This window comes from Montipora foliosa, chromosome 5 (genome assembly GCF_036669935.1).
Source record: "Montipora foliosa isolate CH-2021 chromosome 5, ASM3666993v2, whole genome shotgun sequence".
NCBI classification, from domain to species: Eukaryota; Metazoa; Cnidaria; class Anthozoa; order Scleractinia; family Acroporidae; genus Montipora; species Montipora foliosa.
The window spans coordinates 7,653,105-7,668,104 of record NC_090873.1 but is presented as its reverse complement, the minus strand read 5'-3'; the positions used below and the strand labels follow the sequence as shown (position 1 = coordinate 7,668,104).

General features: G+C 39.4%; 1 long non-coding RNA gene across 5 annotated transcripts in view; it reads right to left on the bottom strand.

Moving 5' to 3' along the window:
- LOC138003547 (uncharacterized) overlaps positions 1–9,182 on the bottom strand; it is a 32,238-nt gene extending 23,056 nt beyond the window's left edge. For 4 of the 5 annotated variants that reach the window (XR_011123590.1, XR_011123591.1, XR_011123592.1 and 1 more), the window contains exons 1-4: positions 8,978–9,182; positions 8,210–8,324; positions 7,353–7,447; positions 6,440–6,547 (exon numbers count right to left, since the gene is read on the bottom strand). This is a non-coding gene — a long non-coding RNA (uncharacterized lncRNA). The remainder of the gene's footprint in view (positions 1–6,439; positions 6,548–7,352; positions 7,448–8,209; positions 8,325–8,977) is intronic. The other variant, XR_011123594.1, reaches the window with a different exon arrangement.
- Between the last annotated feature and the right edge of the window lie 5,818 nt (positions 9,183–15,000).

Genomic DNA, 15,000 nt, shown 5'->3' with positions numbered 1-15,000 from the left:
TAGCAATCATTTCACGGCTGACACTATTAAATTTCATCCTGCAAAGGTATAAACCACTTTCAATAGCATCACCAATAGCACACTGTACACAAAAAAGGAAAGCTCAGAAGGATTCATTTCACTGCTGACCATTTTAGATTTAATCCACATGCAGATGCAAAGATGCAATGTGTACACCAGTTTAGGCAGCATCACTAAGAGCACAGAGGAGAAAGGACAGCTGAATAGGATTCATTTCACTGCTGACACTATTAGATTTCATCCACAGATGGAAAGGCACAAACCACTTTAAATGCGATTCTGGAATACCTGGCCACTGTTGTGTCTCTTGTAGCAGAGTCCTTTAAAGAATGACGCATGTAACAGTGCACGATTTGGAGCAAATGGGAATTTGCAAGTTTGCGTTGATCTATCTCTGAGGATTCATTGATTTTCCTTTCCATCTTGTTATTCAAGTTGGGTTTTGCTTCCAGGGAAAAGGCGGAAGTCCATCCCAGTAACTTCTTGGGGCAGCAGGGCATGTTTCTCTCTACTCCGTCTTTCTGGTCACATTTCTCGAAGCATTGTTGCTCCACTACCATCTTACCAAGTTAGGAGTTAAGAGACCGAGAGCACTTTAAGCAACCTGTGCGAAAGTTCAATACCATCAACAGAAATCTTACCGGTTTCCTACTCCTGTGTGGTGATACAGCTAGTCAGCCAGGACCGGTTATTGTGGTAGAAACTGAATCAACGCTGTTCATGTTGCAGGCCGCCTGATGCCAATTTTAGCTGGATGGCCTTATTTCAAAAATTTCTTTATGAAACCTGCAGCATGTTTGACAATATGCTAATCTGTGGATACCTGAATCTTCCTAAGGTCCCATGGGGTTGTTCTGATTCTTCAACAGGCGCTAACGAACAGCAGTTTGTTGACATTCTCAATGTCCACTTTCTAATCCAACACAATACATGTAGCTCCCCAACATCCCTGAGACGTGGAAACAATGTCCTCGATAAGGTGATCTTGAATGTACCAGACCAAGTGAGTGTGACAGAAGTGATGGAACCCAAACTTATGAGGCAGAAATGTTTATACCCATCATTGCATTGTCTCATTTGAACTCTCCTCTGCTGTTAAGATGCCACCAAAACCCCTGCGCTTTGTTTATGATTATGAAAGAGGAGACTTCAATGGGCTCCGTTCTTCATTTCAAGCTGCAAACTTGTCCAATGCAATATCCACTGGAGACCTTGATATAGATAGGGACCGGCACAGCTGGAAGGACACCTTCTAAGCGGGTGTGGCCGATTATATCCCGAAGAAAAAACTCAAGGGAAGGAATCCAGTACCCTGGATAAATGGGCCTATATTAACCCTGATAAAGAAAAAGGAATCCATGCGTAAGAAGCTCATATCATCTCCATCAAGCTACTTAAAAGCTAACTTAAGTTTAACAACTTGCACTGCAAGGTCAAACGCATGCTGCGCGAGGCTCGTGACTCATTCCTGGTGGGAATGGAGTCGCAATTAAAGTGCAATCCAAAACGTTTTTGGTCGACACTCAAACTGAAATCAAAACATCCGGGTATTCCTGAAGTTATCTCCATGGCAACAGATCCCAGCGGTGAACCAGCAGACGACAGAAGTAAAATTCAAGCATAATCACCTGCTGAAATGATTGAACTGTTAAATCGGTACTTCATGTCGGTGTTCACATCTGACCCTGTCACCTGCAATTCAGCTGACAAGGAGGACGCTGGGCTTAATGTTGATCTGACGTTATTTGACCTGACTCTCACTTGGACGTACTGGCCCACCTTGACGCCAGTAAAGTTACTGGTCCTGATGAAATCCCGGCTAAGATTCTAAAGGAGACAGCACATGAGATTGGATTGCTCCATCCTTACGCAAACTATTCAACATGTTTCTCAGACTGAGCGAATCCTTCCCTCAAACTGGAAACTGGCCAATGTGGTTCCTGTATTCAAGAAGGGCAACAAGGAATATGCCCAGAACTACAGACCGATCTCATTACTGTGTCTGATTTCCAATAATAATAATAATAATAATAATAATAATAATAATAATAATACAACTTTATTTCACTACACTAGCCACACAACAACAAAAGCTGGTTGCCAGGTCGGGCGTGGGTAAACAGGTTACAATAATATATTATGTATTTAAAATAAAAGTATATTACATGGAATCAGTGCGATCCAGTAGAAGGCATGGAAGGCAAAGAGGCAAGTTTGTGTTTGAAATTCGAAAGCAATTGTGCGGTCTTTGCCTGATAGGAAAGATTGTTCCAGAGCATTGCACCACTACACTTAAAGCTGTGCTTCAAAAAAATTGTGTATGGCCTTGCGAAGTGCTAGATCAGTCTTGATATTCCTAAGATTGTAATTTATGTTAGTATCATTTAACAAAGGAGTTACTCAGTTGGGGGGACACATAGATCAGTGAGGATTTTATACATAAGGGTAGCCTTGGTAAGTAAGCGCCTGGTTTCAAGGGTTTTCCATTTCAAGTTATTCAATACATCTGCAGACCTACATTGAATTTTGAATTTTTTGTAAAATTATTTATCTTTTAGTTGCTTACCACATGTATCCCACAGGGGTGAGCAGTAATCAAAATAAGGTTGAATGAGTGATCTATATAAAGTTACGAGGGTGCTGAGGGGGTCAAAAGGCTTACTTCATTTTAAAGCTCTTATATGCCAGCACATTCCTTTTTACATACATTGTATATACTCAATATGAGTTTAAAATGAAAGTTTTTCATGGGACATATACAAAACATGGACGCCAGGTCCATGGACCCCTTCATGGACCCCTTCATGGACCCGGTCCATGGACCACCCCTGTGGACCACCCCATATTTTGTAAAGTTACAAGCAGAGAAATCTTCAGACGAAAGAGAGAAGCGATAATCGCACTTATCTGGAAAATTTAATCTGGAGCCCATGACTATGATCTATGTCACGGAATTTAACATCTGTATAGACTACGATCTGTACAGACTACCTTTTCGGCCAAAAAAAAAAAACACCCGGTTATGACATCAAGTTGCTGCTCTCATTCTTAATTAACAGGAATATAGGGCGGTTTTTTGCTTATAGTTATCAGGTACTGATTTAAGCAATTGTCTCTTATAGACACCTATATACCATGCATTTCAAATTGGTGGCTCCAAAGGGATTCGTCTGTAGCCCGCACTTCAAATATACATTCATTTAATAATTCATCGTGTCCTTCACCGGAACAAACGAGCCCAACAATTTGACCAGCGCGTTCTACCATCATCATCGCAGGGGTCATGGGTTTCACCTGAAAGGTGTCTATGAGAGACAAATGCTGGAATTGTCCAGATAAGTGTGTTAATTAATTAACAGGAATATAGGTGATAAGTGTGTTAATTAGCAGGAATATAGGGCGGTTTTTGGCTTATAGTTATGAGGTACTGATTTAAGCAATTGTCTCTTACAGACACCTATATACCGTGCATTTCAAATTGGTGGCTCCAAAGGGATTCGTCTATAGCCCGCACTTCAAATATACATTCATTTAATTCATCGAGTCCTTCACCGGAACAAACGAGCCCAACAATTTGACCAGCGCGTTCAACCGTCATCACATCACAGGGGTCATGGGTTTCACCTGAAAGGTGTCTATAAGAGACAAATGCTGAAATTGTCCAGATAAGTGCACGGACCACTTCGCTCTCTCTCTCTTAAAGATTTTTCTCACAAAATGAGGGGTGGTCCATGGACCGGGTCGACGCGGCTACGCGGCTACACGGCCATACTATATATCAACAAAAGTTCTTACACATTCAACGCTTTTCGTGTTCAGGTGAAAAACGGTTTGGAAGATGTTTTGTTTCTGCATTTTTCGTGAAAAATGCCGCGTCAAGTTACAGAATGTGCGCAAAAAATGAAATCTTTTTTATGTTCAGGTAAGTTCACCTAGGTTGAGCCTGCAATCCAATCGAAAACCAGTACCTGGTCAGCAGTCAACTTAAAAAAAAAACAGCTGACCTTGGTGAGCTTAAGCTTGAGCCCGCGATATGGTAATGTGATACTGGTAAGCGGATACCTTGTTTTGACAGGTGTCAATTAATCAAAAGACGGATGTCCAATATCAAAGATGTATGCTGTAAACTAGCATGATACTGGTCACATTGGCATACATGGAGGGGTGGACATACGGACGGACGGTTGATGACATCATGGTGATGAAACCAAGATTTCTCGCATCGATGGGTAACTACCACATTTTCTTAACAATGGTGCTCCACACGCGCTCGCCTTTGGTGCGCGCAGAGCTCCGCTACAAGTACATGTTTAAGAAAGGATAGCTAAGTAGCATTCATTTCACACCTGACACTTTTAGATTTTATCCCCAGATTCAAAGGTCTAAACCACGTTTTAACAGTACAGTAGAGTTAACATGTCGATAGTACCCATGTCATGTACTTGCCCACTCTTGGCTTTTTCTGATCTTTTGTCGCCTTTTGCTGGGCTCAAAACTGCTGTTATTTGCAACTTAAATGTCCTTTTCATCATAGTGAAGAGCCAACAATAAATAAATTATATTGTTTTGGAAAGGTATGGTCAAACACTTTACAGGCATTTGTAAATAAAATATTACTGACTTTTAACTGTCATGCAACAAGAACATTGTACATGTAGGAGACAAAAATTCATAAACCAGCTTTACAATTCTCATGACTGACGGTAGTTTGTTTCTGAGTTATGTGCCGAAGCACTTCATGCAAAGTACTGTTTGTATGGAGACGCCATGTTCAGCCTTCTCAAAACCGACTGGTCGACGGCTCAATGAGCCGCCTCTTCAGAAAGCTTGACCGTCTCCTTCCAGTCAGAAAATGTCGGACAACACATTTTTAGCTGGAACGCGAAGTCACTGGAGATATTATAAAAGCTTGAAAAAAAGTTAGTTTCATGTACAAATTCGCGTCCGCAATATTTTTTGGCGTCGCGCACATGAAATGTTTTATATTTAACTAACATTCCAGTATTTCTTATCAGACTCCAAGCAAGTGTCAATTCCATGTGTGAAATTTCGTCACTTTAAATCCCCCAGATTGCACCAAATTGCATCTGTGAGTGTCTAAATTTAAAAAATTCCCTAGGGGAGCATGCCCCCAGACCCCCCGAGAAGGTTGCGTCCTTTGGGCACTCGCTTGGCAGGGGGTGCCTATAGCACCAAACCAACTCCACTTTCCTTATGACCTGCTCCCGAAAAATATTTTGAGAAGGCTGCATGTTGGTGGATCATATGGTGACTGGTAATAAACAAAACATCTAGAGTTCACCTAAATTGCCATGAAACGCCTTGTGTATGAACACGTCTCCCATTGTACTAAATGAAACACTCAAACTGCAAAGATTCATAGGGATAGTTAGCTTTGTATCATGGTGTCACGTACATGTAAGGAGACAATGTGGAAATTCAAAATGCTGTTTTTTCTAAACGAAAGATGTCATGGAAGTGGTAACAAGATTTATTTCTAGGTCACCTTCAACCTCATAATAAAATTATTTATAGATAAAAATACAGAAGACCTTGAGCACGATTTTGATTTTAGAATAATTTGTTAACATCATTGTGAAACCATCTACTTGTGTGGAATGAAATCCATGCTGTACAGCACAATGAGATGCTTACCAAAGTTTGTACATGTAGATGACAAGACAACAAGACAGGACAAGATTATTTCTTTCACATCTCCTTAAAATGTGATATCAAAATATCAATGTTCCTTTAGTCCATAATAGTTTCAATTGACGTTAATTTATAAAACAGACTAAAGAAACTGATTGATATATATTTCTCAAACTCCTTAATAATTCATAAGCCAAAAATAAAAGAAATCACTACCATGAAGGAAGTTTGGATATATGGTCTTAATTGGCATACAAAATTCGCCAACTTTGATCCCAAATATCTCAGTCTAATTAAACTACTGATTCCTTTGAGAAGCAATATCGAACACTCAAAAGAGTGTTTCATCAGATATCCAACCACCTCGAAAGTAGTTAAAAAACTCGGCCTTCGGCCTCGTTTTTCAACTCGCTTCTCAGTGTTTGCATATCCAATGAAACACTCCTTCTCGTGTTTGATATATTACACCAAAGATGGAAATACCTAGCGCCTATCCCTTGCAAAATGAATTCCCATATGATAATTATAGTTCTCGACTTAGACACTATATAGTCTTGTTTAGTAACATTTGAAATGTATAGGCATCTACCTACATACTCAAGACACACACTACTAGGTATTACTTCGTAAACACCAATGTATCAATGCATTGTCAAACTACTGAATATTTTTTAAAGTATAATTTCATCAGCAATTCATAAGAGTTTGACAGGAGAATGTGACTACTTTGTCAAAAAATTTACTTTAGAGATTTCACATGGCTTACCGGTAGATGTTCAATCAATAATTGCTTCAAAAGTAGATACATGTAACAGGAAGACTGAGATCTTTGATAACACTCACAGTAATTTTTGCCAATGGTTGACTGCTGAAGCTGAAAAAGTTGTTTTTTCAATATTAGTCCTAGAACGTGCTTTATACAACGTCATATAGAAGTTCCTTTTTGACCCACACACTGTATCTATTGTTATAATTATGTGTGAATATGATCTGGCGTAATGAGATTGTTAAAGATGGAGGGGAGCAGCTATTTTATGTAAACATACATTGTAGTGTAAAACCAAGTTAAGTACATATAGGTCTAATAACTAAGTTATAAGTTACGTAATGGAAGGGCACTATAGACTGTATCTGTATTTTCACCATAAAGAGTAGCATAGAACATTACGCAGATAACATGGTTTTATTTAACTTGAACTTTCTCGAGATGCAATACACAAGCACTACCACAAGCTAGTACAGCTTAATTATGATAGATATGGATATATCAAGTCATAAGTTGTCTTTAGAAGTTGTTTTAATGAGAGATACTGCCTAAGCTTGAGGACAATTGCTGTACAGCGTATTTCCATATACTCTCAAGGATACATATAAAGATAATTACAAATGTAATGTCTTATTTCCATGACATTGTTTCATCAATTAAAACTCCAAGACATTTAGTGCAATTTTTCTTTTCCACTGTATCAAATGTATTGTCAAACTACTGAATATTTTTTTAAGTATTATTTCAGTATTCATAATGGTTTGACAGGAGAATGTTACCGAAAAAGCCTGTTTGCATAATCGCTGCCATCCCTCAAGAATTTCAGAGGTTTTAAAAAAACCATGGATAAGTTGAATTTTTGATAAAAAGAGTTAAAATAATTATTATATAATACCATTCTTAAAGTTCTCACCTTTGCAGTTATAAATTTAAGTCCTTTTCCTTTAGGGTCTGATTAGCTCATTCTGCAATATTAATTTCTGTGCATATGTTAAACTGGCACACAAGCTGCAGCAGTAACAAAAAATAACAGAAATAATGATTTATCGTAAATTGATAACTAAAGGATGCCAACATTGGAATTTTTTGCATAAAGCAGTGAGGGAGATTGGGTGACTAGTTAAAATATAAAAAGGCTATCCATAGTGTAAGTACCTGATATACTAGATCGAATAGCCCATTTCCTAGTTGCTGCATGCCTCATTTTCAAAGCGAGTCCTGGTGCACAACCATTCAGATGCAGAAGAGTTGCATATTCTTATGCAAATCAAACTCATTTCCCTTCCAATAGTTGAACACCAAGACTCGCTTCGAAAGCGAGACAAACAGCAACTCGGAAATGGCCCATTCTTTGGTGTTTTATTGTAAAGTACCTGCACCATAATTATCTTTCAGTTTGTTGAATTTGTAATTTAACATAATTGTAAGTTGTATACTCATTATTATACTAACGCTAGCTGATTTTACTTGTAAACTGGGGGGGTCAAGGCTGCTGCCTAAGAAATTTTTTCCAAAGTCCTTTGGGCTTCCAACATAATTAAAATTTAGTAGCCCAAGTCATTTTTTCAAGAGCCCAGAATTAATTAATTAAAAGTTAGGTGCCCATTTGGCTACTCCTTCAGAAATTTGGACGCCTGTGCTCGCAATTAAGGTACCCCAGGTGACCGGGCGACCATTAGGCAGTAGCCTTGGGCGTCCTTCAGGGCATTTGAGGTGTCATTGGCTTAAAAAACACAGCAGTGTACCCATTATAGATGTACATGTACATACCAGTTTCCACACAAAGACTTCTTCAATTTGAGCAGTGTCGGTAGTTTATATTCATGTGGTCTCATCAATCACTTGTGCCTTTATAAGAGGATTCTCTTTAAGTCAAACACTTCTGCTGAATAAAGAACGTTAGACTTCATGGCCTACATCTAAGGAGTATATATTTTTTTGCTCAAACAGGCTGGTCAAAGCTTGATCCCGGGACCTCCCGCACGGAAGTCCAGGGCGGATGACCCGAAAATACCGACCCCGGCCCCGGTCGATGGTCGTGTCTGACACTTCCAGACTGCAGACAAACTCTAAAAAATTATTGTAGTTACTGAAAGCTAACCGTTTTAAAATGGGTGCTTAGATTTAAATACTGTTTATTAGGGCTATTTGAAATGGGGGCTTAGACTTAATAAAATACTGTTTAATTTCAAAGCTATTTAATGTACACTGTATACAGTGTACAAATAGCGATGTTTTTCGTGACGTCACCTATTGTTATTAATATGCAAACCAGAACCCAATTGGTTGTTGAAACAATGACTTCCTTTGTTCCTTGGTTGGCAAATTTGAATATCAAAAGAAATGTGACGTCAATGTTTGTAAACAGTCTCTTAAGTCTGTAGTCTGCAGTTGTCATACAACTGGACCGTGGACCCCCCTACGGACCGGTCCACGGATTACCCCAACGTATCCCCTTTACAGACCACCCAAAAACAACATACAAATGAAATTATAAAGCGTAAATAAAATAAAACACCAACTTAAGATTTGACTTACCTGTTGTCTGTGTGGCCTTTGGATCGATCAATATATACCAGTCGTGTCGACGAAATCTTAATCGTTACGCTGCGTAAATATATTAATCATATATTTCCACTTCCTTCGCTGTGGACCGAAGTGCTAGAAAACAGACCGATCATAATTAAGTTCCATTTGTGTTCATGTGTTTTCTTCATATCCCTCCGCCATTTTGTTCGGATCATTCTCCCGCGGGTTTATGAACTCGCCCCAGGCTTTACTAAATTTTACACAACCAAGAAAATGGCGGAAGGCACTGACTTCTGCTATTTATATTGATTTGTTCTTCTTTCTTAATTTTGATTGCTGAATAAACTTAAATCACTAAGGAACGACGTTGGAATCCCGAGCATAAAAATGCGAATCTTTTATTCTCTATTCTTAATCTGAAACGGCTCGAACTAATTCGATTATTTTTAGGATAATTCGCCCAAACTAGATGCAAAAAAACACGAAAGACTAGCAGTAATGAATGTGCAACGTTGTATTTGACGGTGACGTTTTCGTCACCATCGCCATCACCAATAAGCTTACACTCGGGGGGAGGGGGGGAGGGGTACTTCCTATTCGGTCACGCCAAAACGCAGACTGCAGACTGTTCAGACCGTGCAGACCCTGGGTAAAATATGGTGTTACCGTCACCATGATTGAGAGCTAACCGTAAAAAGGCTAACCTGAATGTTATTAGGCCTTATTAGGCTAACCGAATTTTCATTTTACAGACGGTCTTGCACAGTCTGCATTTTTCAGTGTCCCACTTCCTATTGATGGACGAATGGGGATGTGCTGCTGGATGGGGTCTCATTTTCACAACTGACTATCATGGCGTTCCATTTTCAACAGAGTTACAGAAGCCGGGTTTTGGGGGGTAAGAAAATTCTGGCGATGATGTTGAGAAAGCTTTATTGTGGATTTCAGGATCGCCTTTCTCGGTGAATTTTCTAAAGATGAAGCTCAATTATGATTCGGCGAAGATATGGGCACGTCCCTAATCGATCGGATGCTGGTTTTTTAAAGGTGAGAATTGCAATAGTTTCAGGCGTCAGTGCCAGCATGAACAAGACGAGGTCACCGGCCGGGGGCTCGGTGTTGCCTGCCTTGTCAATTTCTTCACTCTCTAAACGGCGGTAGAGAAAAGATCTCGCAAAATGACGCCTAAAACGGCTCACAATGACCAAAAAAAACATAACACAGGATTCAGTTGACACTTTGTTTGATCTTTCATTGATTATTTGCTTTCAAACTTTATTGCCGAGCAATCGCAACCGCGATTGTATTTATCCTTCTACAGATCGATAACAACAACACTAACAGAGGGTGGTCCGCCTGTGAACGCATTACATTCCATTTCGAAATTACAAAAATAAAATGATTAAGCAATCGCACAATTCTTGGTTTGTATGTCACGCAAGTAAAAAAAAGCGCTTAGCTTTCAAGATATAAATCCAAGAAATGGCTATATTGTTGGAAAGTAATGTGAAAACGATGTGTCCAAATTTCACTGAGGGCAATCCGATAACATACGATACGTTTCAACTTTGTAAATTTAAGGGAATAGCAAATTCACCAGTAAAGTGTTCTTCATTTAGTACACCAAATGTGTCACTTCATTTTAGGGCGATCCAGTTAAAAGCTTTATATTAGGTTTACTCATAAACAGAAGTGACTAAGATGGAAGATGGGGTCTATAATTGGCCATAAAATAGACAAAAGGGGTAGGGGTTCAGAGAGGCCAGCGACTTACTCAACGAAAATTGACCCAAGTATCCACCTCCCGGGCCTTACACATTACAAAGTTGAAGATGCTAATGATCAACAAAAGACAAGACAACTGAAATTGTGTTTATTTGAATCTTTTTTTCTTATTTTTCTTCTTTTTTTTACTCGGCCATGGTGCCACGCATGGACTTGCTAATATCTTCACATCAAAGCGGAAACAAGAGCGTCATATAAATCCAACGAACTTTGCGTAGCTGTTCAGGGTGCAAATAGGCCAGTTCGGAAAATACCATAATACTCTTTGTTTGTCCCCCCACATTTTGCATAAGCATTGTTTTTGTTTTCTCTCGGGACCATTGTAAATCCCAAGAGAAACTGAAAGCAATGCTTATGCAAAATTTGGGGGGACAAACAAAGAGTATTACGGTATTTTCTGAACTGGCCTATTGTGTAATGACTACCAAGGAATCGTCTTTTTCTCTTTCGCTTTTTTAACCTCTCTATATTAGTGTTTCAGATATTTCGTGTCTTTAGAATTTATTTAAATGGACGGAAAATGTATTATGTTAAGACTTGTCTCATTCACATCGCTCTCTTAACTTTTACATTTTATTGTTGCATTCGTAACATTATTGTCAGCTGAATTTTAAGCAAACCCTTAGCAGTTTTGTATACATGCGGAATGTTTATTAACGTAAACTCTTTTAGCACTTGTTCTTTCTAGTAAATATCTGTGTCTTCACCTGAATCCATTGTTATTTTTCTTTTATTTGCGAAGGGATTGGGGGGGGGGGGGGGGGTTGATCATTCTTTGCATCACTGATGACAGGGAATTAAAATGAGGAACATGGATTGGCGCCTTTGTCTCAAGGAGAAATACTGCTGTCACATTAATATGATAGGCTGAGGCTTTCGTTGTTGGACTTGAATGGCTTAATCTTCTCTTGTCCATTGTTTCTCTCTGCGGTGTTTAGCCTCTTTTCTCTGGGATGAGTTTGCAATATATCGATATCTTCGGAGATTTCAACAAGAAAGTTGTCTTCTCAATGAGATCAGTCTTGGGAGAGCGCGTCTGGATGTAAGGTATTTTTGTTTCATTTTTTCCAAAGTGTTCATATCCTGGAGCTAAGTCCTCAACAAAGTTTCTAGTCCCCGTCCACGACTTCTTGTACTAGTCTTGGTTTCTTGTTTCGTGTAGTGCTGACTACTTTGCGTCTTTTACTCGATGTTGCTTTGGCACAGCTTCTCTGCCTGCTGCAAGTTGGCTCTTCCGACGTCATAGTCTCCTTCTCCGTCATCTTGCAGGTCTTTTTCCTCATTGTCGTCCCGGGGAGATCTTTTCTTTAGTCCTGGCAGAGATGGATAACGTTCTTTCTCCAACTGCGTTCTTTGTTTCAGTGGGTTTACTTGTAGAGCTGTACTGTTAGTTTTGTTGCCCGCCAACAGCGGAAATATTTATCGCACTATCACACAAATTTACAAACGGTGCAACTATAGATTTTCGGGAGGTGTAATGCGCGCGTAAGAATGATGGGAAACTAGTTGCTTGGCAACAGGCGGAGGAACAACCGATGGTGGCGGCCGATGATATATCATTTTTCGTGGTGTCAAAATGTCAGTGTTTCATTCTTTGCTCTTTTAGTCTTTTGTCTTTTCTTTCTCGTAACTAAATAATCGAAAGCCTCTGCAACTGGAAGAGCGAGGCACTTGGGCAGTTTGTAATGTGAGTTAAATTTGGAAATCTCGTTGAATGTTCAGTTACTTGGTGCATTGCAAAAAAACTCATTTTATTTCTTTTAAAGAGGGACGTGGGCAGTTTGTAATTAAATTCAATAGCTGATACAAGTTAGCTTAAATTGTTCCGCTTCGTTCGTACATGACTATCCCAGAACTGTACACTGGGCTGGTTGCTGAAAAATGAAGGAGGGCTTAACAGCTGGTGAAACGCTTTTGTTTAGAGCACTCTCTTAATTTTACTTTCTATTCTTTCATCATGATTAGTCCAGTGCGGGCTCCGTTTCTCGCTTCTGGAAATAAGCCGCATAACTGAAAGAAAGTAAATAAATAGTGAATGGTTAAAATATTAATGAAACTTTAGCATGCCTTCATTGGTTATTTTTTTATTATAATATTTTTGCTTCATTTATCATGGTCTGGAATTAGTTTTCGAATTCATCTGTAGGCTTGGTAAATCAGCCGACCAAAAGTTACAAAGTTCTTACCACACGCTGCAAGATGGCTAATCGTTGGTTCCCTCTTCGTCATCTCCTTCTTCTTCGTCGTATTGTACGTCTTCTTCCTATTCGCAATCTTCTTCCTCATTGTCTTCCCCTGATAGATCTTTCAGTTCTTTAGTCCAGAGCGTGATGCCTAGCGTTCTTTTGTCCAATTGCGTGTATTAAAGATTACCTCCTCTTTTTAGTGGGTTTACTGGTGCGAGGTTTGCAAAAGAGCTGAACAGTTACAGTTTTGCCTGCCAACCATCCGCGCAAATTCTTAAGGACGGTTTCATGGGAGGTAACTCGCATTTGTAACGGTACCATAGTCAAGCAAGCGCACTAGGCAAGCGAATTCGCTTATGGTGCAACTATAGATGTTTAAGTTGTAATGCGTCAGGGAGGAAGATGAGAAACTGAACTAATGGTTGTGATAGTGATTAATGATGACATATAACACGCTTTTTGGCCGTTAAAAACGTAACTATAGTGTTTAAATCCTGGCCTTTTCGTCTTTGATATTGTTTTCCCAATATGATAACGTAAAAAAAAAAAGAAAAAAACTATTGTTAAAACTTACTGGTTTAGGTTCTCGGCTATAAAGTGATTGAATGCCTTTACATCTGGAAGCACGAGGGACTTGGGCAGTCTGATTTAGATAGATAGCTGACCCAACTAGGCTTTCTCAGGTATGTACGTTGGAGGTCAAATCCGGACTCAGGTTGAATCCGTCTTTACCAACGTTAAATTGGTACGCTGAATATGCACTCTACCTACAATCCTGGTCAAACGTTGTTGGGAGGGTTGCGCGCATCACTTCACGTCAAACCTAGTTCGATTATTCTAAATACTATTTCAGAAATACCACGCACTTGTGGCCCTCCCTCCCCCATATTCAATGTTGGAAGAAAAGTCACCATTTTGGTTCTTAGAAAATCCAACATTGATAAGTGGAAGGGGGGGGGAGGGGAGGGGGAGGGGTTATCTCTAAAGTGGTGCTACTTTCCCAACACTTTTGTCCATGATTGTAGTTGAAATAAGCTATCAACCCCACCAAAAGGATTGAAAAAAGCAGTCTACCTTCCCTCCTGCATCTCAAAACATCTTAATATTTCTCGCCATCCTATCGTTTAGTCATACACTAATCCATTCAGCCTCAACATTACAACAAAGCAAGGGAAAAAAGAACTGTACTATGCACTTACTGTTTGAACTGGGATCCTCTAGCGCTATAGTCCCATGCCTTCACAACGACCATGCAACGATGAACATGCTCAACCCAACACACGCCTTTCCCTTATATAGCATAATAGGTAGCCATACATAATACCCAAATCTTATCCTAACCTGACCCTATTTTCTCTTTAGGTTTAATTTAGGCTCCAAGAAAATGCTTCTTCAATTCATCAAGAGTGCATATTCAACCGAGGTAAAATGAGGATCACCAATTTAACCTAGGTAAAAATGGATTCAACCTGAGACCGGTTTGACCTACAGCATGTAGACATCGATTCACAATTTGGGCTGGTCGTTGTAGCTCGCAACAATTACTGTTAATCACCAAGTGCCCCTCTCATTCTTTTTCGCGGGAAATGATCTTCGAATCCGTACACCCGCTAAAATCGAATCAGCTCGGAAAAGTTCTGTTTTGTTGGCTTATGCTATCTACCATTTAAAGCAACTTAAAGGGAATTGGAGTTAGAAGCATACAATTAAAGTAATTCAATATGCCGACGATACAACTGTCTTTTTAGCAGATATTGATTCATTACAACCACTTTTTGACCTTTTAAAACAGTGAGCCGAGCTCCGGCAGGTCTAAAGTAGACGCCGTGCTTAGTTTAAGATTAAATGATCGATGAGCCTCTATCCGTTCAAACTGTCTACTTTACATAGAATGAGCAAGTTATTACCTAGAGAAAGTGTTTGGAGAATTAGACAAAGTGAAACAAATATTAAAATTTGTGGTTGTAGGGATATACGACTGATATCACGGGTTTATTAACTAATTCAAAAGATTAGTCTTGCACGCTCTTAAATTAGTTCAATATGCAGCGCTCAAAGACC